Genomic DNA, 16,896 nt, shown 5'->3' on the forward strand with positions numbered 1-16,896 from the left:
CCACTCCACGCATTGACCTGGTATTGCAGTATCTCCAGGACCGGTGCACCCCTTCTTTAATGCAGTTTCTAAAATCAGAAAGAATTGAATTCAATGCTTTTTGTTCATTTTGCTTGTTTGTCGGATTTTGGGATGGACTCTTTGGCTTTGCTTTTCTTCTCCTCATTGGATTTTTCATGTTAAAAGTTGCAGAAGCCAGATGACAAGCTCATTTTGGTTCAACTTCAGCAACTGTGCATTGCATTGCCATGTAATGTAATGTAATGCAATGCTATCTATCTAGCTCTCCCTCTATACTTCCTTTTGGATAAACAGACATATTAGGCAAGCATTTTGGAGCTTTCACCTAAATAACTACAGGTGGTGAGATAAGCTGCACAATATAATTGACCTTTCAGTATATTGTTGCACACACACCATCTATTTAGCAAATGCCCTTGTTATCAACAGCAGCCTTTTAAACTCACCTGAGCTAACAGGTATGTGAGCTGGTTACTCTGCTGCGCTTAAAATTTCTTTTTTGGTTTGCTACAATGCCTTTTCTGAAACGTTGTCTCCCTCTGCTGGAACACTGACTTCTTTCATTTAATGCCTGCAGACTATAAAAGAGAAACCAACCCAAAAAGTTTGGTTGATTAGTCTGTGGCATTCTTTTAAACTGTTGCTTATGGCGGTCTCTGTGAGCTTCTCAGTGACATTCAGCCATCCAGGTATCCCGCCTGCAGTAGACGGAATGTGGCAATGGAACGCTGGCTGCGCGTGTCATAATAGGCTCTGAGCCTTTATATACCTGCGCACAGCAGCAGCCACCTTCAGTCTGCTGCTGGACAGCCAGCAGCAGCAGCAGCAGGAGAGGTAATTAATCAGCAACCCTCCTGCTAAGGGTAGACAGCTGCTCGTTCCACCCCCCCCCCCGCCTTAATTGGTTCTCCTCCCTTCCAACGGTGTTGAGGCGGGTGGGAACAGCCGGGGGTTGAGGGTACTGTGCTAAAAGAGGTGGAGTTATGCAGATCTAAAACGCGTGGATTGCAGCAGCAGCAAGCCGAAAAGTGCAGGCATGTGAGGGATCTAGAGGTTGACAGCATGTCTTCTTAACGGGAGTCCAGGTGGCCATCTCCACAAATGGACTTTTCAGAATCCTTGGGTGGCACCGTAGTCGGAAACCAATTCTGGTTATCGCTTCTCGGCCTTTTGGCTAAGATCAAGTGTAGTATCTGTTCTTATCAGTTTAATATCTGATACGTCCCCTATCTGGGGACCATATATTAAATGGATTTTTAGAACAGGGAGATGGAAAAAGAGCTTGCTCTGTCCACTCCACGCATTGACCTGGTATTGCAGTATCTCCAGGACCGGTGCACCCCTTCTTTAATGCAGTTTCTAAAATCAGAAAGAATTGAATTCAATGCTTTTTGTTCATTTTGCTTGTTTGTCGGATTTTGGGATGGACTCTTTGGCTTTGCTTTTCTTCTCCTCATTGGATTTTTCATGTTAAAAGTTGCAGAAGCCAGATGACAAGCTCATTTTGGTTCAACTTCAGCAACTGTGCATTGCATTGCCATGTAATGTAATGTAATGCAATGCTATCTATCTAGCTCTCCCTCTATACTTCCTTTTGGATAAACAGACATATTAGGCAAGCATTTTGGAGCTTTCACCTAAATAACTACAGGTGGTGAGATAAGCTGCACAATATAATTGACCTTTCAGTATATTGTTGCACACACACCATCTATTTAGCAAATGCCCTTGTTATCAACAGCAGCCTTTTAAACTCACCTGAGCTAACAGGTATGTGAGCTGGTTACTCTGCTGCGCTTAAAATTTCTTTTTTGGTTTGCTACAATGCCTTTTCTGAAACGTTGTCTCCCTCTGCTGGAACACTGACTTCTTTCATTTAATGCCTGCAGACTATAAAAGAGAAACCAACCCAAAAAGTTTGGTTGATTAGTCTGTGGCATTCTTTTAAACTGTTGCTTATGGCGGTCTCTGTGAGCTTCTCAGTGACATTCAGCCATCCAGGTATCCCGCCTGCAGTAGACGGAATGTGGCAATGGAACGCTGGCTGCGCGTGTCATAATAGGCTCTGAGCCTTTATATACCTGCGCACAGCAGCAGCCACCTTCAGTCTGCTGCTGGACAGCCAGCAGCAGCAGCAGCAGGAGAGGTAATTAATCAGCAACCCTCCTGCTAAGGGTAGACAGCTGCTCGTTCCACCCCCCCCCCCGCCTTAATTGGTTCTCCTCCCTTCCAACGGTGTTGAGGCGGGTGGGAACAGCCGGGGGTTGAGGGTACTGTGCTAAAAGAGGTGGAGTTATGCAGATCTAAAACGCGTGGATTGCAGCAGCAGCAAGCCGAAAAGTGCAGGCATGTGAGGGATCTAGAGGTTGACAGCATGTCTTCTTAACGGGAGTCCAGGTGGCCATCTCCACAAATGGACTTTTCAGAATCCTTGGGTGGCACCGTAGTCGGAAACCAATTCTGGTTATCGCTTCTCGGCCTTTTGGCTAAGATCAAGTGTAGTATCTGTTCTTATCAGTTTAATATCTGATACGTCCCCTATCTGGGGACCATATATTAAATGGATTTTTAGAACAGGGAGATGGAAAAAGAGCTTGCTCTGTCCACTCCACGCATTGACCTGGTATTGCAGTATCTCCAGGACCGGTGCACCCCTTCTTTAATGCAGTTTCTAAAATCAGAAAGAATTGAATTCAATGCTTTTTGTTCATTTTGCTTGTTTGTCGGATTTTGGGATGGACTCTTTGGCTTTGCTTTTCTTCTCCTCATTGGATTTTTCATGTTAAAAGTTGCAGAAGCCAGATGACAAGCTCATTTTGGTTCAACTTCAGCAACTGTGCATTGCATTGCCATGTAATGTAATGTAATGCAATGCTATCTATCTAGCTCTCCCTCTATACTTCCTTTTGGATAAACAGACATATTAGGCAAGCATTTTGGAGCTTTCACCTAAATAACTACAGGTGGTGAGATAAGCTGCACAATATAATTGACCTTTCAGTATATTGTTGCACACACACCATCTATTTAGCAAATGCCCTTGTTATCAACAGCAGCCTTTTAAACTCACCTGAGCTAACAGGTATGTGAGCTGGTTACTCTGCTGCGCTTAAAATTTCTTTTTTGGTTTGCTACAATGCCTTTTCTGAAACGTTGTCTCCCTCTGCTGGAACACTGACTTCTTTCATTTAATGCCTGCAGACTATAAAAGAGAAACCAACCCAAAAAGTTTGGTTGATTAGTCTGTGGCATTCTTTTAAACTGTTGCTTATGGCGGTCTCTGTGAGCTTCTCAGTGACATTCAGCCATCCAGGTATCCCGCCTGCAGTAGAGGAATGTGGCAATGGAACGCTGGCTGCGCGTGTCATAATAGGCTCTGAGCCTTTATATACCTGCGCACAGCAGCAGCCACCTTCAGTCTGCTGCTGGACAGCCAGCAGCAGCAGCAGCAGGAGAGGTAATTAATCAGCAACCCTCCTGCTAAGGGTAGACAGCTGCTCGTTCCACCCCCCCCCCCGCCTTAATTGGTTCTCCTCCCTTCCAACGGTGTTGAGGCGGGTGGGAACAGCCGGGGGTTGAGGGTACTGTGCTAAAAGAGGTGGAGTTATGCAGATCTAAAACGCGTGGATTGCAGCAGCAGCAAGCCGAAAAGTGCAGGCATGTGAGGGATCTAGAGGTTGACAGCATGTCTTCTTAACGGGAGTCCAGGTGGCCATCTCCACAAATGGACTTTTCAGAATCCTTGGGTGGCACCGTAGTCGGAAACCAATTCTGGTTATCGCTTCTCGGCCTTTTGGCTAAGATCAAGTGTAGTATCTGTTCTTATCAGTTTAATATCTGATACGTCCCCTATCTGGGGACCATATATTAAATGGATTTTTAGAACAGGGAGATGGAAAAAGAGCTTGCTCTGTCCACTCCACGCATTGACCTGGTATTGCAGTATCTCCAGGACCGGTGCACCCCTTCTTTAATGCAGTTTCTAAAATCAGAAAGAATTGAATTCAATGCTTTTTGTTCATTTGCTTGTTTGTCGGATTTTGGGATGGACTCTTTGGCTTTGCTTTTCTTCTCCTCATTGGATTTTTCATGTTAAAAGTTGCAGAAGCCAGATGACAAGCTCATTTTGGTTCAACTTCAGCAACTGTGCATTGCATTGCCATGTAATGTAATGTAATGCAATGCTATCTATCTAGCTCTCCCTCTATACTTCCTTTTGGATAAACAGACATATTAGGCAAGCATTTTGGAGCTTTCACCTAAATAACTACAGGTGGTGAGATAAGCTGCACAATATAATTGACCTTTCAGTATATTGTTGCACACACACCATCTATTTAGCAAATGCCCTTGTTATCAACAGCAGCCTTTTAAACTCACCTGAGCTAACAGGTATGTGAGCTGGTTACTCTGCTGCGCTTAAAATTTCTTTTTTGGTTTGCTACAATGCCTTTTCTGAAACGTTGTCTCCCTCTGCTGGAACACTGACTTCTTTCATTTAATGCCTGCAGACTATAAAAGAGAAACCAACCCAAAAAGTTTGGTTGATTAGTCTGTGGCATTCTTTTAAACTGTTGCTTATGGCGGTCTCTGTGAGCTTCTCAGTGACATTCAGCCATCCAGGTATCCCGCCTGCAGTAGACGGAATGTGGCAATGGAACGCTGGCTGCGCGTGTCATAATAGGCTCTGAGCCTTTATATACCTGCGCACAGCAGCAGCCACCTTCAGTCTGCTGCTGGACAGCCAGCAGCAGCAGCAGCAGGAGAGGTAATTAATCAGCAACCCTCCTGCTAAGGGTAGACAGCTGCTCGTTCCACCCCCCCCCGCCTTAATTGGTTCTCCTCCCTTCCAACGGTGTTGAGGCGGGTGGGAACAGCCCGGGGGTTGAGGGTACTGTGCTAAAAGAGGTGGAGTTATGCAGATCTAAAACGCGTGGATTGCAGCAGCAGGCAGCAAGCCGAAAAGTGCAGGCATGTGAGGGATCTAGAGGTTGACAGCATGTCTTCTTAACGGGAGTCCAGGTGGCCATCTCCACAAATGGACTTTTCAGAATCCTTGGGTGGCACCGTAGTCGGAAACCAATTCTGGTTATCGCTTCTCGGCCTTTTGGCTAAGATCAAGTGTAGTATCTGTTCTTATCAGTTTAATATCTGATACGTCCCCTATCTGGGGACCATATATTAAATGGATTTTTAGAACAGGGAGATGGAAAAAGAGCTTGCTCTGTCCACTCCACGCATTGACCTGGTATTGCAGTATCTCCAGGACCGGTGCACCCCTTCTTTAATGCAGTTTCTAAAATCAGAAAGAATTGAATTCAATGCTTTTTGTTCATTTTGCTTGTTTGTCGGATTTTGGGATGGACTCTTTGGCTTTGCTTTTCTTCTCCTCATTGGATTTTTCATGTTAAAAGTTGCAGAAGCCAGATGACAAGCTCATTTTGGTTCAACTTCAGCAACTGTGCATTGCATTGCCATGTAATGTAATGTAATGCAATGCTATCTATCTAGCTCTCCCCTCTATACTTCCTTTTGGATAAACAGACATATTAGGCAAGCATTTTGGAGCTTTCACCTAAATAACTACAGGTGGTGAGATAAGCTGCACAATATAATTGACCTTTCAGTATATTGTTGCACACACACCATCTATTTAGCAAATGCCCTTGTTATCAACAGCAGCCTTTTAAACTCACCTGAGCTAACAGGTATGTGAGCTGGTTACTCTGCTGCGCTTAAAATTTCTTTTTTGGTTTGCTACAATGCCTTTTCTGAAACGTTGTCTCCCTCTGCTGGAACACTGACTTCTTTCATTTAATGCCTGCAGACTATAAAAGAGAAACCAACCCAAAAAGTTTGGTTGATTAGTCTGTGGCATTCTTTTAAACTGTTGCTTATGGCGGTCTCTGTGAGCTTCTCAGTGACATTCAGCCATCCAGGTATCCCGCCTGCAGTAGACGGAATGTGGCAATGGAACGCTGGCTGCGCGTGTCATAATAGGCTCTGAGCCTTTATATACCTGCGCACAGCAGCAGCCACCTTCAGTCTGCTGCTGGACAGCCAGCAGCAGCAGCAGCAGGAGAGGTAATTAATCAGCAACCCTCCTGCTAAGGGTAGACAGCTGCTCGTTCCACCCCCCCCGCCTTAATTGGTTCTCCTCCCTTCCAACGGTGTTGAGGCGGGTGGGAACAGCCGGGGTTGAGGGTACTGTGCTAAAAGAGGTGGAGTTATGCAGATCTAAACGCGTGGATTGCAGCAGCAGCAAGCCGAAAAGTGCAGGCATGTGAGGGATCTAGAGGTTGACAGCATGTCTTCTTAACGGGAGTCCAGTGGCCATCTCCACAAATGGACTTTTCAGAATCCTTGGGTGGCACCGTAGTCGGAAACCAATTCTGGTTATCGCTTCTCGGCCTTTTGGCTAAGATCAAGTGTAGTATCTGTTCTTATCAGTTTAATATCTGATACGTCCCCTATCTGGGGACCATATATTAAATGGATTTTTAGAACAGGGAGATGGAAAAAGAGCTTGCTCTGTCCACTCCACGCATTGACCTGGTATTGCAGTATCTCCAGGACCGGTGCACCCCTTCTTTAATGCAGTTTCTAAAATCAGAAAGAATTGAATTCAATGCTTTTTGTTCATTTTGCTTGTTTGTCGGATTTTGGGATGGACTCTTTGGCTTTGCTTTTCTTCTCCTCATTGGATTTTTCATGTTAAAAGTTGCAGAAGCCAGATGACAAGCTCATTTTGGTTCAACTTCAGCAACTGTGCATTGCATTGCCATGTAATGTAATGTAATGCAATGCTATCTATCTAGCTCTCCTCTATACTTCCTTTTGGATAAACAGACATATTAGGCAAGCATTTTGGAGCTTTCACCTAAATAACTACAGGTGGTGAGATAAGCTGCACAATATAATTGACCTTTCAGTATATTGTTGCACACACACCATCTATTTAGCAAATGCCCTTGTTATCAACAGCAGCCTTTTAAACTCACCTGAGCTAACAGGTATGTGAGCTGGTTACTCTGCTGCGCTTAAAATTTCTTTTTTGGTTTGCTACAATGCCTTTTCTGAAACGTTGTCTCCCTCTGCTGGAACACTGACTTCTTTCATTTAATGCCTGCAGACTATAAAAGAGAAACCAACCCAAAAAGTTTGGTTGATTAGTCTGTGGCATTCTTTTAAACTGTTGCTTATGGCGGTCTCTGTGAGCTTCTCAGTGACATTCAGCCATCCAGGTATCCCGCCTGCAGTAGACGGAATGTGGCAATGGAACGCTGGCTGCGCGTGTCATAATAGGCTCTGAGCCTTTATATACCTGCGCACAGCAGCAGCCACCTTCAGTCTGCTGCTGGACAGCCAGCAGCAGCAGCAGCAGGAGAGGTAATTAATCAGCAACCCTCCTGCTAAGGGTAGACAGCTGCTCGTTCCACCCCCCCCCCCCGCCTTAATTGGTTCTCCTCCCTTCCAACGGTGTTGAGGCGGGTGGGAACAGCCGGGGGTTGAGGGTACTGTGCTAAAAGAGGTGGAGTTATGCAGATCTAAAATGCGTGGATTGCAGCAGCAGCAAGCCGAAAAGTGCAGGCATGTGAGGGATCTAGAGGTTGACAGCATGTCTTCTTAACGGGAGTCCAGGTGGCCATCTCCACAAATGGACTTTTCAGAATCCTTGGGTGGCACCGTAGTCGGAAACCAATTCTGGTTATCGCTTCTCGGCCTTTTGGCTAAGATCAAGTGTAGTATCTGTTCTTATCAGTTTAATATCTGATACGTCCCCTATCTGGGGACCATATATTAAATGGATTTTTAGAACAGGGAGATGGAAAAAGAGCTTGCTCTGTCCACTCCACGCATTGACCTGGTATTGCAGTATCTCCAGGACCGGTGCACCCCTTCTTTAATGCAGTTTCTAAAATCAGAAAGAATTGAATTCAATGCTTTTTGTTCATTTTGCTTGTTTGTCGGATTTTGGGATGGACTCTTTGGCTTTGCTTTTCTTCTCCTCATTGGATTTTTCATGTTAAAAGTTGCAGAAGCCAGATGACAAGCTCATTTTGGTTCAACTTCAGCAACTGTGCATTGCATTGCCATGTAATGTAATGTAATGCAATGCTATCTATCTAGCTCTCCCTCTATACTTCCTTTTGGATAAACAGACATATTAGGCAAGCATTTTGGAGCTTTCACCTAAATAACTACAGGTGGTGAGATAAGCTGCACAATATAATTGACCTTTCAGTATATTGTTGCACACACACCATCTATTTAGCAAATGCCCTTGTTATCAACAGCAGCCTTTTAAACTCACCTGAGCTAACAGGTATGTGAGCTGGTTACTCTGCTGCGCTTAAAATTTCTTTTTTGGTTTGCTACAATGCCTTTTCTGAAACGTTGTCTCCCTCTGCTGGAACACTGACTTCTTTCATTTAATGCCTGCAGACTATAAAAGAGAAACCAACCCAAAAAGTTTGGTTGATTAGTCTGTGGCATTCTTTTAAACTGTTGCTTATGGCGGTCTCTGTGAGCTTCTCAGTGACATTCAGCCATCCAGGTATCCCGCCTGCAGTAGACGGAATGTGGCAATGGAACGCTGGCTGCGCGTGTCATAATAGGCTCTGAGCCTTTATATACCTGCGCACAGCAGCAGCCACCTTCAGTCTGCTGCTGGACAGCCAGCAGCAGCAGCAGCAGGAGAGGTAATTAATCAGCAACCCTCCTGCTAAGGGTAGACAGCTGCTCGTTCCACCCCCCCCCCCGCCTTAATTGGTTCTCCTCCCTTCCAACGGTGTTGAGGCGGGTGGGAACAGCCGGGGGTTGAGGGTACTGTGCTAAAAGAGGTGGAGTTATGCAGATCTAAAATGCGTGGATTGCAGCAGCAGCAAGCCGAAAAGTGCAGGCATGTGAGGGATCTAGAGGTTGACAGCATGTCTTCTTAACGGGAGTCCAGGTGGCCATCTCCACAAATGGACTTTTCAGAATCCTTGGGTGGCACCGTAGTCGGAAACCAATTCTGGTTATCGCTTCTCGGCCTTTTGGCTAAGATCAAGTGTAGTATCTGTTCTTATCAGTTTAATATCTGATACGTCCCCTATCTGGGGACCATATATTAAATGGATTTTTAGAACAGGGAGATGGAAAAAGAGCTTGCTCTGTCCACTCCACGCATTGACCTGGTATTGCAGTATCTCCAGGACCGGTGCACCCCTTCTTTAATGCAGTTTCTAAAATCAGAAAGAATTGAATTCAATGCTTTTTGTTCATTTTGCTTGTTTGTCGGATTTTGGGATGGACTCTTTGGCTTTGCTTTTCTTCTCCTCATTGGATTTTTCATGTTAAAAGTTGCAGAAGCCAGATGACAAGCTCATTTTGGTTCAACTTCAGCAACTGTGCATTGCATTGCCATGTAATGTAATGTAATGCAATGCTATCTATCTAGCTCTCCCTCTATACTTCCTTTTGGATAAACAGACATATTAGGCAAGCATTTTGGAGCTTTCACCTAAATAACTACAGGTGGTGAGATAAGCTGCACAATATAATTGACCTTTCAGTATATTGTTGCACACACACCATCTATTTAGCAAATGCCCTTGTTATCAACAGCAGCCTTTTAAACTCACCTGAGCTAACAGGTATGTGAGCTGGTTACTCTGCTGCGCTTAAAATTTCTTTTTTGGTTTGCTACAATGCCTTTTCTGAAACGTTGTCTCCCTCTGCTGGAACACTGACTTCTTTCATTTAATGCCTGCAGACTATAAAAGAGAAACCAACCCAAAAAGTTTGGTTGATTAGTCTGTGGCATTCTTTTAAACTGTTGCTTATGGCGGTCTCTGTGAGCTTCTCAGTGACATTCAGCCATCCAGGTATCCCGCCTGCAGTAGACGGAATGTGGCAATGGAACGCTGGCTGCGCGTGTCATAATAGGCTCTGAGCCTTTATATACCTGCGCACAGCAGCAGCCACCTTCAGTCTGCTGCTGGACAGCCAGCAGCAGCAGCAGCAGGAGAGGTAATTAATCAGCAACCCTCCTGCTAAGGGTAGACAGCTGCTCGTTCCACCCCCCCCGCCTTAATTGGTTCTCCTCCCTTCCAACGGTGTTGAGGCGGGTGGGAACAGCCGGGGGTTGAGGGTACTGTGCTAAAAGAGGTGGAGTTATGCAGATCTAAAACGCGTGGATTGCAGCAGCAGCAAGCCGAAAAGTGCAGGCATGTGAGGGATCTAGAGGTTGACAGCATGTCTTCTTAACGGGAGTCCAGGTGGCCATCTCCACAAATGGACTTTTCAGAATCCTTGGGTGGCACCGTAGTCGGAAACCAATTCTGGTTATCGCTTCTCGGCCTTTTGGCTAAGATCAAGTGTAGTATCTGTTCTTATCAGTTTAATATCTGATACGTCCCCTATCTGGGGACCATATATTAAATGGATTTTTAGAACAGGGAGATGGAAAAAGAGCTTGCTCTGTCCACTCCACGCATTGACCTGGTATTGCAGTATCTCCAGGACCGGTGCACCCCTTCTTTAATGCAGTTTCTAAAATCAGAAAGAATTGAATTCAATGCTTTTTGTTCATTTTGCTTGTTTGTCGGATTTTGGGATGGACTCTTTGGCTTTGCTTTTCTTCTCCTCATTGGATTTTTCATGTTAAAAGTTGCAGAAGCCAGATGACAAGCTCATTTTGGTTCAACTTCAGCAACTGTGCATTGCATTGCCATGTAATGTAATGTAATGCAATGCTATCTATCTAGCTCTCCCTCTATACTTCCTTTTGGATAAACAGACATATTAGGCAAGCATTTTGGAGCTTTCACCTAAATAACTACAGGTGGTGAGATAAGCTGCACAATATAATTGACCTTTCAGTATATTGTTGCACACACACCATCTATTTAGCAAATGCCCTTGTTATCAACAGCAGCCTTTTAAACTCACCTGAGCTAACAGGTATGTGAGCTGGTTACTCTGCTGCGCTTAAAATTTCTTTTTTGGTTTGCTACAATGCCTTTTCTGAAACGTTGTCTCCCTCTGCTGGAACACTGACTTCTTTCATTTAATGCCTGCAGACTATAAAAGAGAAACCAACCCAAAAAGTTTGGTTGATTAGTCTGTGGCATTCTTTTAAACTGTTGCTTATGGCGGTCTCTGTGAGCTTCTCAGTGACATTCAGCCATCCAGGTATCCCGCCTGCAGTAGACGGAATGTGGCAATGGAACGCTGGCTGCGCGTGTCATAATAGGCTCTGAGCCTTTATATACCTGCGCACAGCAGCAGCCACCTTCAGTCTGCTGCTGGACAGCCAGCAGCAGCAGCAGCAGGAGAGGTAATTAATCAGCAACCCTCCTGCTAAGGGTAGACAGCTGCTCGTTCCACCCCCCCCCCCCGCCTTAATTGGTTCTCCTCCCTTCCAACGGTGTTGAGGCGGGTGGGAACAGCCGGGGGTTGAGGGTACTGTGCTAAAAGAGGTGGAGTTATGCAGATCTAAAACGCGTGGATTGCAGCAGCAGCAAGCCGAAAAGTGCAGGCATGTGAGGGATCTAGAGGTTGACAGCATGTCTTCTTAACGGGAGTCCAGGTGGCCATCTCCACAAATGGACTTTTCAGAATCCTTGGGTGGCACCGTAGTCGGAAACCAATTCTGGTTATCGCTTCTCGGCCTTTTGGCTAAGATCAAGTGTAGTATCTGTTCTTATCAGTTTAATATCTGATACGTCCCCTATCTGGGGACCATATATTAAATGGATTTTTAGAACAGGGAGATGGAAAAAGAGCTTGCTCTGTCCACTCCACGCATTGACCTGGTATTGCAGTATCTCCAGGACCGGTGCACCCCTTCTTTAATGCAGTTTCTAAAATCAGAAAGAATTGAATTCAATGCTTTTTGTTCATTTTGCTTGTTTGTCGGATTTTGGGATGGACTCTTTGGCTTTGCTTTTCTTCTCCTCATTGGATTTTTCATGTTAAAAGTTGCAGAAGCCAGATGACAAGCTCATTTTGGTTCAACTTCAGCAACTGTGCATTGCATTGCCATGTAATGTAATGTAATGCAATGCTATCTATCTAGCTCTCCCTCTATACTTCCTTTTGGATAAACAGACATATTAGGCAAGCATTTTGGAGCTTTCACCTAAATAACTACAGGTGGTGAGATAAGCTGCACAATATAATTGACCTTTCAGTATATTGTTGCACACACACCATCTATTTAGCAAATGCCCTTGTTATCAACAGCAGCCTTTTAAACTCACCTGAGCTAACAGGTATGTGAGCTGGTTACTCTGCTGCGCTTAAAATTTCTTTTTTGGTTTGCTACAATGCCTTTTCTGAAACGTTGTCTCCCTCTGCTGGAACACTGACTTCTTTCATTTAATGCCTGCAGACTATAAAAGAGAAACCAACCCAAAAAGTTTGGTTGATTAGTCTGTGGCATTCTTTTAAACTGTTGCTTATGGCGGTCTCTGTGAGCTTCTCAGTGACATTCAGCCATCCAGGTATCCCGCCTGCAGTAGACGGAATGTGGCAATGGAACGCTGGCTGCGCGTGTCATAATAGGCTCTGAGCCTTTATATACCTGCGCACAGCAGCAGCCACCTTCAGTCTGCTGCTGGACAGCCAGCAGCAGCAGCAGCAGGAGAGGTAATTAATCAGCAACCCTCCTGCTAAGGGTAGACAGCTGCTCGTTCCACCCCCCCCCCGCCTTAATTGGTTCTCCTCCCTTCCAACGGTGTTGAGGCGGGTGGGAACAGCCGGGGGTTGAGGGTACTGTGCTAAAAGAGGTGGAGTTATGCAGATCTAAAATGCGTGGATTGCAGCAGCAGCAAGCCGAAAAGTGCAGGCATGTGAGGGATCTAGAGGTTGACAGCATGTCTTCTTAACGGGAGTCCAGGTGGCCATCTCCACAAATGGACTTTTCAGAATCCTTGGGTGGCACCGTAGTCGGAAACCAATTCTGGTTATCGCTTCTCGGCCTTTTGGCTAAGATCAAGTGTAGTATCTGTTCTTATCAGTTTAATATCTGATACGTCCCCTATCTGGGGACCATATATTAAATGGATTTTTAGAACAGGGAGATGGAAAAAGAGCTTGCTCTGTCCACTCCACGCATTGACCTGGTATTGCAGTATCTCCAGGACCGGTGCACCCCTTCTTTAATGCAGTTTCTAAAATCAGAAAGAATTGAATTCAATGCTTTTTGTTCATTTTGCTTGTTTGTCGGATTTTGGGATGGACTCTTTGGCTTTGCTTTTCTTCTCCTCATTGGATTTTTCATGTTAAAAGTTGCAGAAGCCAGATGACAAGCTCATTTTGGTTCAACTTCAGCAACTGTGCATTGCATTGCCATGTAATGTAATGTAATGCAATGCTATCTATCTAGCTCTCCCTCTATACTTCCTTTTGGATAAACAGACATATTAGGCAAGCATTTTGGAGCTTTCACCTAAATAACTACAGGTGGTGAGATAAGCTGCACAATATAATTGACCTTTCAGTATATTGTTGCACACACACCATCTATTTAGCAAATGCCCTTGTTATCAACAGCAGCCTTTTAAACTCACCTGAGCTAACAGGTATGTGAGCTGGTTACTCTGCTGCGCTTAAAATTTCTTTTTTGGTTTGCTACAATGCCTTTTCTGAAACGTTGTCTCCCTCTGCTGGAACACTGACTTCTTTCATTTAATGCCTGCAGACTATAAAAGAGAAACCAACCCAAAAAGTTTGGTTGATTAGTCTGTGGCATTCTTTTAAACTGTTGCTTATGGCGGTCTCTGTGAGCTTCTCAGTGACATTCAGCCATCCAGGTATCCCGCCTGCAGTAGACGGAATGTGGCAATGGAACGCTGGCTGCGCGTGTCATAATAGGCTCTGAGCCTTTATATACCTGCGCACAGCAGCAGCCACCTTCAGTCTGCTGCTGGACAGCCAGCAGCAGCAGCAGCAGGAGAGGTAATTAATCAGCAACCCTCCTGCTAAGGGTAGACAGCTGCTCGTTCCACCCCCCCCGCCTTAATTGGTTCTCCTCCCTTCCAACGGTGTTGAGGCGGGTGGGAACAGCCGGGGGTTGAGGGTACTGTGCTAAAAGAGGTGGAGTTATGCAGATCTAAAACGCGTGGATTGCAGCAGCAGCAAGCCGAAAAGTGCAGGCATGTGAGGGATCTAGAGGTTGACAGCATGTCTTCTTAACGGGAGTCCAGGTGGCCATCTCCACAAATGGACTTTTCAGAATCCTTGGGTGGCACCGTAGTCGGAAACCAATTCTGGTTATCGCTTCTCGGCCTTTTGGCTAAGATCAAGTGTAGTATCTGTTCTTATCAGTTTAATATCTGATACGTCCCCTATCTGGGGACCATATATTAAATGGATTTTTAGAACAGGGAGATGGAAAAAGAGCTTGCTCTGTCCACTCCACGCATTGACCTGGTATTGCAGTATCTCCAGGACCGGTGCACCCCTTCTTTAATGCAGTTTCTAAAATCAGAAAGAATTGAATTCAATGCTTTTTGTTCATTTTGCTTGTTTGTCGGATTTTGGGATGGACTCTTTGGCTTTGCTTTTCTTCTCCTCATTGGATTTTTCATGTTAAAAGTTGCAGAAGCCAGATGACAAGCTCATTTTGGTTCAACTTCAGCAACTGTGCATTGCATTGCCATGTAATGTAATGTAATGCAATGCTATCTATCTAGCTCTCCCTCTATACTTCCTTTTGGATAAACAGACATATTAGGCAAGCATTTTGGAGCTTTCACCTAAATAACTACAGGCGGTGAGATAAGCTGCACAATATAATTGACCTTTCAGTATATTGTTGCACACACACCATCTATTTAGCAAATGCCCTTGTTATCAACAGCAGCCTTTTAAACTCACCTGAGCTAACAGGTATGTGAGCTGGTTACTCTGCTGCGCTTAAAATTTCTTTTTTGGTTTGCTACAATGCCTTTTCTGAAACGTTGTCTCCCTCTGCTGGAACACTGACTTCTTTCATTTAATGCCTGCAGACTATAAAAGAGAAACCAACCCAAAAAGTTTGGTTGATTAGTCTGTGGCATTCTTTTAAACTGTTGCTTATGGCGGTCTCTGTGAGCTTCTCAGTGACATTCAGCCATCCAGGTATCCCGCCTGCAGTAGACGGAATGTGGCAATGGAACGCTGGCTGCGCGTGTCATAATAGGCTCTGAGCCTTTATATACCTGCGCACAGCAGCAGCCACCTTCAGTCTGCTGCTGGACAGACAGCAGCAGCAGCAGCAGGAGAGGTAATTAATCAGCAACCCTCCTGCTAAGGGTAGACAGCTGCTCGTTCCACCCCCCCCCCCGCCTTAATTGGTTCTCCTCCCTTCCAACGGAGTTGAGGCGGGTGGGAACAGCCGGGGGTTGAGGGTACTGTGCTAAAAGAGGTGGAGTTATGCAGATCTAAAACGCGTGGATTGCAGCAGCAGCAAGCCGAAAAGTGCAGGCATGTGAGGGATCTAGAGGTTGACAGCATGTCTTCTTAACGGGAGTCCAGGTGGCCATCTCCACAAATGGACTTTTCAGAATCCTTGGGTGGCACCGTAGTCGGAAACCAATTCTGGTTATCGCTTCTCGGCCTTTTGGCTAAGATCAAGTGTAGTATCTGTTCTTATCAGTTTAATATCTGATACGTCCCCTATCTGGGGACCATATATTAAATGGATTTTTAGAACAGGGAGATGGAAAAAGAGCTTGCTCTGTCCACTCCACGCATTGACCTGGTATTGCAGTATCTCCAGGACCGGTGCACCCCTTCTTTAATGCAGTTTCTAAAATCAGAAAGAATTGAATTCAATGCTTTTTGTTCATTTTGCTTGTTTGTCGGATTTTGGGATGGACTCTTTGGCTTTGCTTTTCTTCTCCTCATTGGATTTTTCATGTTAAAAGTTGCAGAAGCCAGATGACAAGCTCATTTTGGTTCAACTTCAGCAACTGTGCATTGCATTGCCATGTAATGTAATGTAATGCAATGCTATCTATCTAGCTCTCCCTCTATACTTCCTTTTGGATAAACAGACATATTAGGCAAGCATTTTGGAGCTTTCACCTAAATAACTACAGGTGGTGAGATAAGCTGCACAATATAATTGACCTTTCAGTATATTGTTGCACACACACCATCTATTTAGCAAATGCCCTTGTTATCAACAGCAGCCTTTTAAACTCACCTGAGCTAACAGGTATGTGAGCTGGTTACTCTGCTGCGCTTAAAATTTCTTTTTTGGTTTGCTACAATGCCTTTTCTGAAACGTTGTCTCCCTCTGCTGGAACACTGACTTCTTTCATTTAATGCCTGCAGACTATAAAAGAGAAACCAACCCAAAAAGTTTGGTTGATTAGTCTGTGGCATTCTTTTAAACTGTTGCTTATGGCGGTCTCTGTGAGCTTCTCAGTGACATTCAGCCATCCAGGTATCCCGCCTGCAGTAGACGGAATGTGGCAATGGAACGCTGGCTGCGCGTGTCATAATAGGCTCTGAGCCTTTATATACCTGCGCACAGCAGCAGCCACCTTCAGTCTGCTGCTGGACAGCCAGCATCAGCAGCAGGAGAGGTAATTAATCAGCAACCCTCCTGCTAAGGGTAGACAGCTGCTCGTTCCACCCCCCCCCCGCCTTAATTGGTTCTCCTCCCTTCCAACGGTGTTGAGGCGGGTGGGAACAGCCGGGGGTTGAGGGTACTGTGCTAAAAGAGGTGGAGTTATGCAGATCTAAAACGCGTGGATTGCAGCAGCAGCAAGCCGAAAAGTGCAGGCATGTGAGGGATCTAGAGGTTGACAGCATGTCTTCTTAACGGGAGTCCAGGTGGCCATCTCCACAAATGGACTTTTCAGAATCCTTGGGTGGCACCGTAGTCGGAAACCA

General features: G+C 45.2%; 12 non-coding genes across 12 annotated transcripts; all 12 read left to right on the forward strand.

The window, feature by feature from the left end:
* Window positions 1-1,175: 1,175 nt before the first annotated feature.
* Window positions 1,176-1,366, forward strand: LOC141219428 (U2 spliceosomal RNA). The gene has a single exon (XR_012287901.1). It is a non-coding gene; the product is annotated as a U2 spliceosomal RNA (small nuclear RNA).
* A 1,121-nt stretch (window positions 1,367-2,487) lies between these two features.
* Window positions 2,488-2,678, forward strand: LOC141219531 (U2 spliceosomal RNA). The gene has a single exon (XR_012287995.1). It is a non-coding gene; the product is annotated as a U2 spliceosomal RNA (small nuclear RNA).
* Window positions 2,679-3,798: 1,120 nt separating this feature from the next.
* LOC141219543 (U2 spliceosomal RNA) lies at window positions 3,799-3,989 on the forward strand. Its single transcript, XR_012288006.1, has one exon. It is a non-coding gene; the product is annotated as a U2 spliceosomal RNA (small nuclear RNA).
* A 1,123-nt stretch (window positions 3,990-5,112) lies between these two features.
* On the forward strand, window positions 5,113-5,303 carry LOC141219554 (U2 spliceosomal RNA). Its single transcript, XR_012288017.1, has one exon. It is a non-coding gene; the product is annotated as a U2 spliceosomal RNA (small nuclear RNA).
* A 1,116-nt stretch (window positions 5,304-6,419) lies between these two features.
* Window positions 6,420-6,610, forward strand: LOC141219566 (U2 spliceosomal RNA). Its single transcript, XR_012288028.1, has one exon. It is a non-coding gene; the product is annotated as a U2 spliceosomal RNA (small nuclear RNA).
* A 1,121-nt stretch (window positions 6,611-7,731) lies between these two features.
* Window positions 7,732-7,922, forward strand: LOC141219434 (U2 spliceosomal RNA). Its single transcript, XR_012287907.1, has one exon. It is a non-coding gene; the product is annotated as a U2 spliceosomal RNA (small nuclear RNA).
* Window positions 7,923-9,043: 1,121 nt separating this feature from the next.
* Window positions 9,044-9,234, forward strand: LOC141219445 (U2 spliceosomal RNA). The gene has a single exon (XR_012287918.1). It is a non-coding gene; the product is annotated as a U2 spliceosomal RNA (small nuclear RNA).
* A 1,118-nt stretch (window positions 9,235-10,352) lies between these two features.
* Window positions 10,353-10,543, forward strand: LOC141219456 (U2 spliceosomal RNA). Its single transcript, XR_012287929.1, has one exon. It is a non-coding gene; the product is annotated as a U2 spliceosomal RNA (small nuclear RNA).
* Window positions 10,544-11,665: 1,122 nt separating this feature from the next.
* Window positions 11,666-11,856, forward strand: LOC141219467 (U2 spliceosomal RNA). Its single transcript, XR_012287940.1, has one exon. It is a non-coding gene; the product is annotated as a U2 spliceosomal RNA (small nuclear RNA).
* A 1,120-nt stretch (window positions 11,857-12,976) lies between these two features.
* On the forward strand, window positions 12,977-13,167 carry LOC141219478 (U2 spliceosomal RNA). The gene has a single exon (XR_012287951.1). It is a non-coding gene; the product is annotated as a U2 spliceosomal RNA (small nuclear RNA).
* A 1,118-nt stretch (window positions 13,168-14,285) lies between these two features.
* Window positions 14,286-14,476, forward strand: LOC141219489 (U2 spliceosomal RNA). Its single transcript, XR_012287962.1, has one exon. It is a non-coding gene; the product is annotated as a U2 spliceosomal RNA (small nuclear RNA).
* A 1,121-nt stretch (window positions 14,477-15,597) lies between these two features.
* Window positions 15,598-15,788, forward strand: LOC141219500 (U2 spliceosomal RNA). The gene has a single exon (XR_012287973.1). It is a non-coding gene; the product is annotated as a U2 spliceosomal RNA (small nuclear RNA).
* Window positions 15,789-16,896: the final 1,108 nt, after the last annotated feature.

Source organism: Phyllobates terribilis, unplaced genomic scaffold, assembly GCF_046119375.1.
Source record: "Phyllobates terribilis strain yellow unplaced genomic scaffold, ASM4611937v1 Scaffold_274__1_contigs__length_2534360, whole genome shotgun sequence".
NCBI classification, from domain to species: Eukaryota; Metazoa; Chordata; class Amphibia; order Anura; family Dendrobatidae; genus Phyllobates; species Phyllobates terribilis.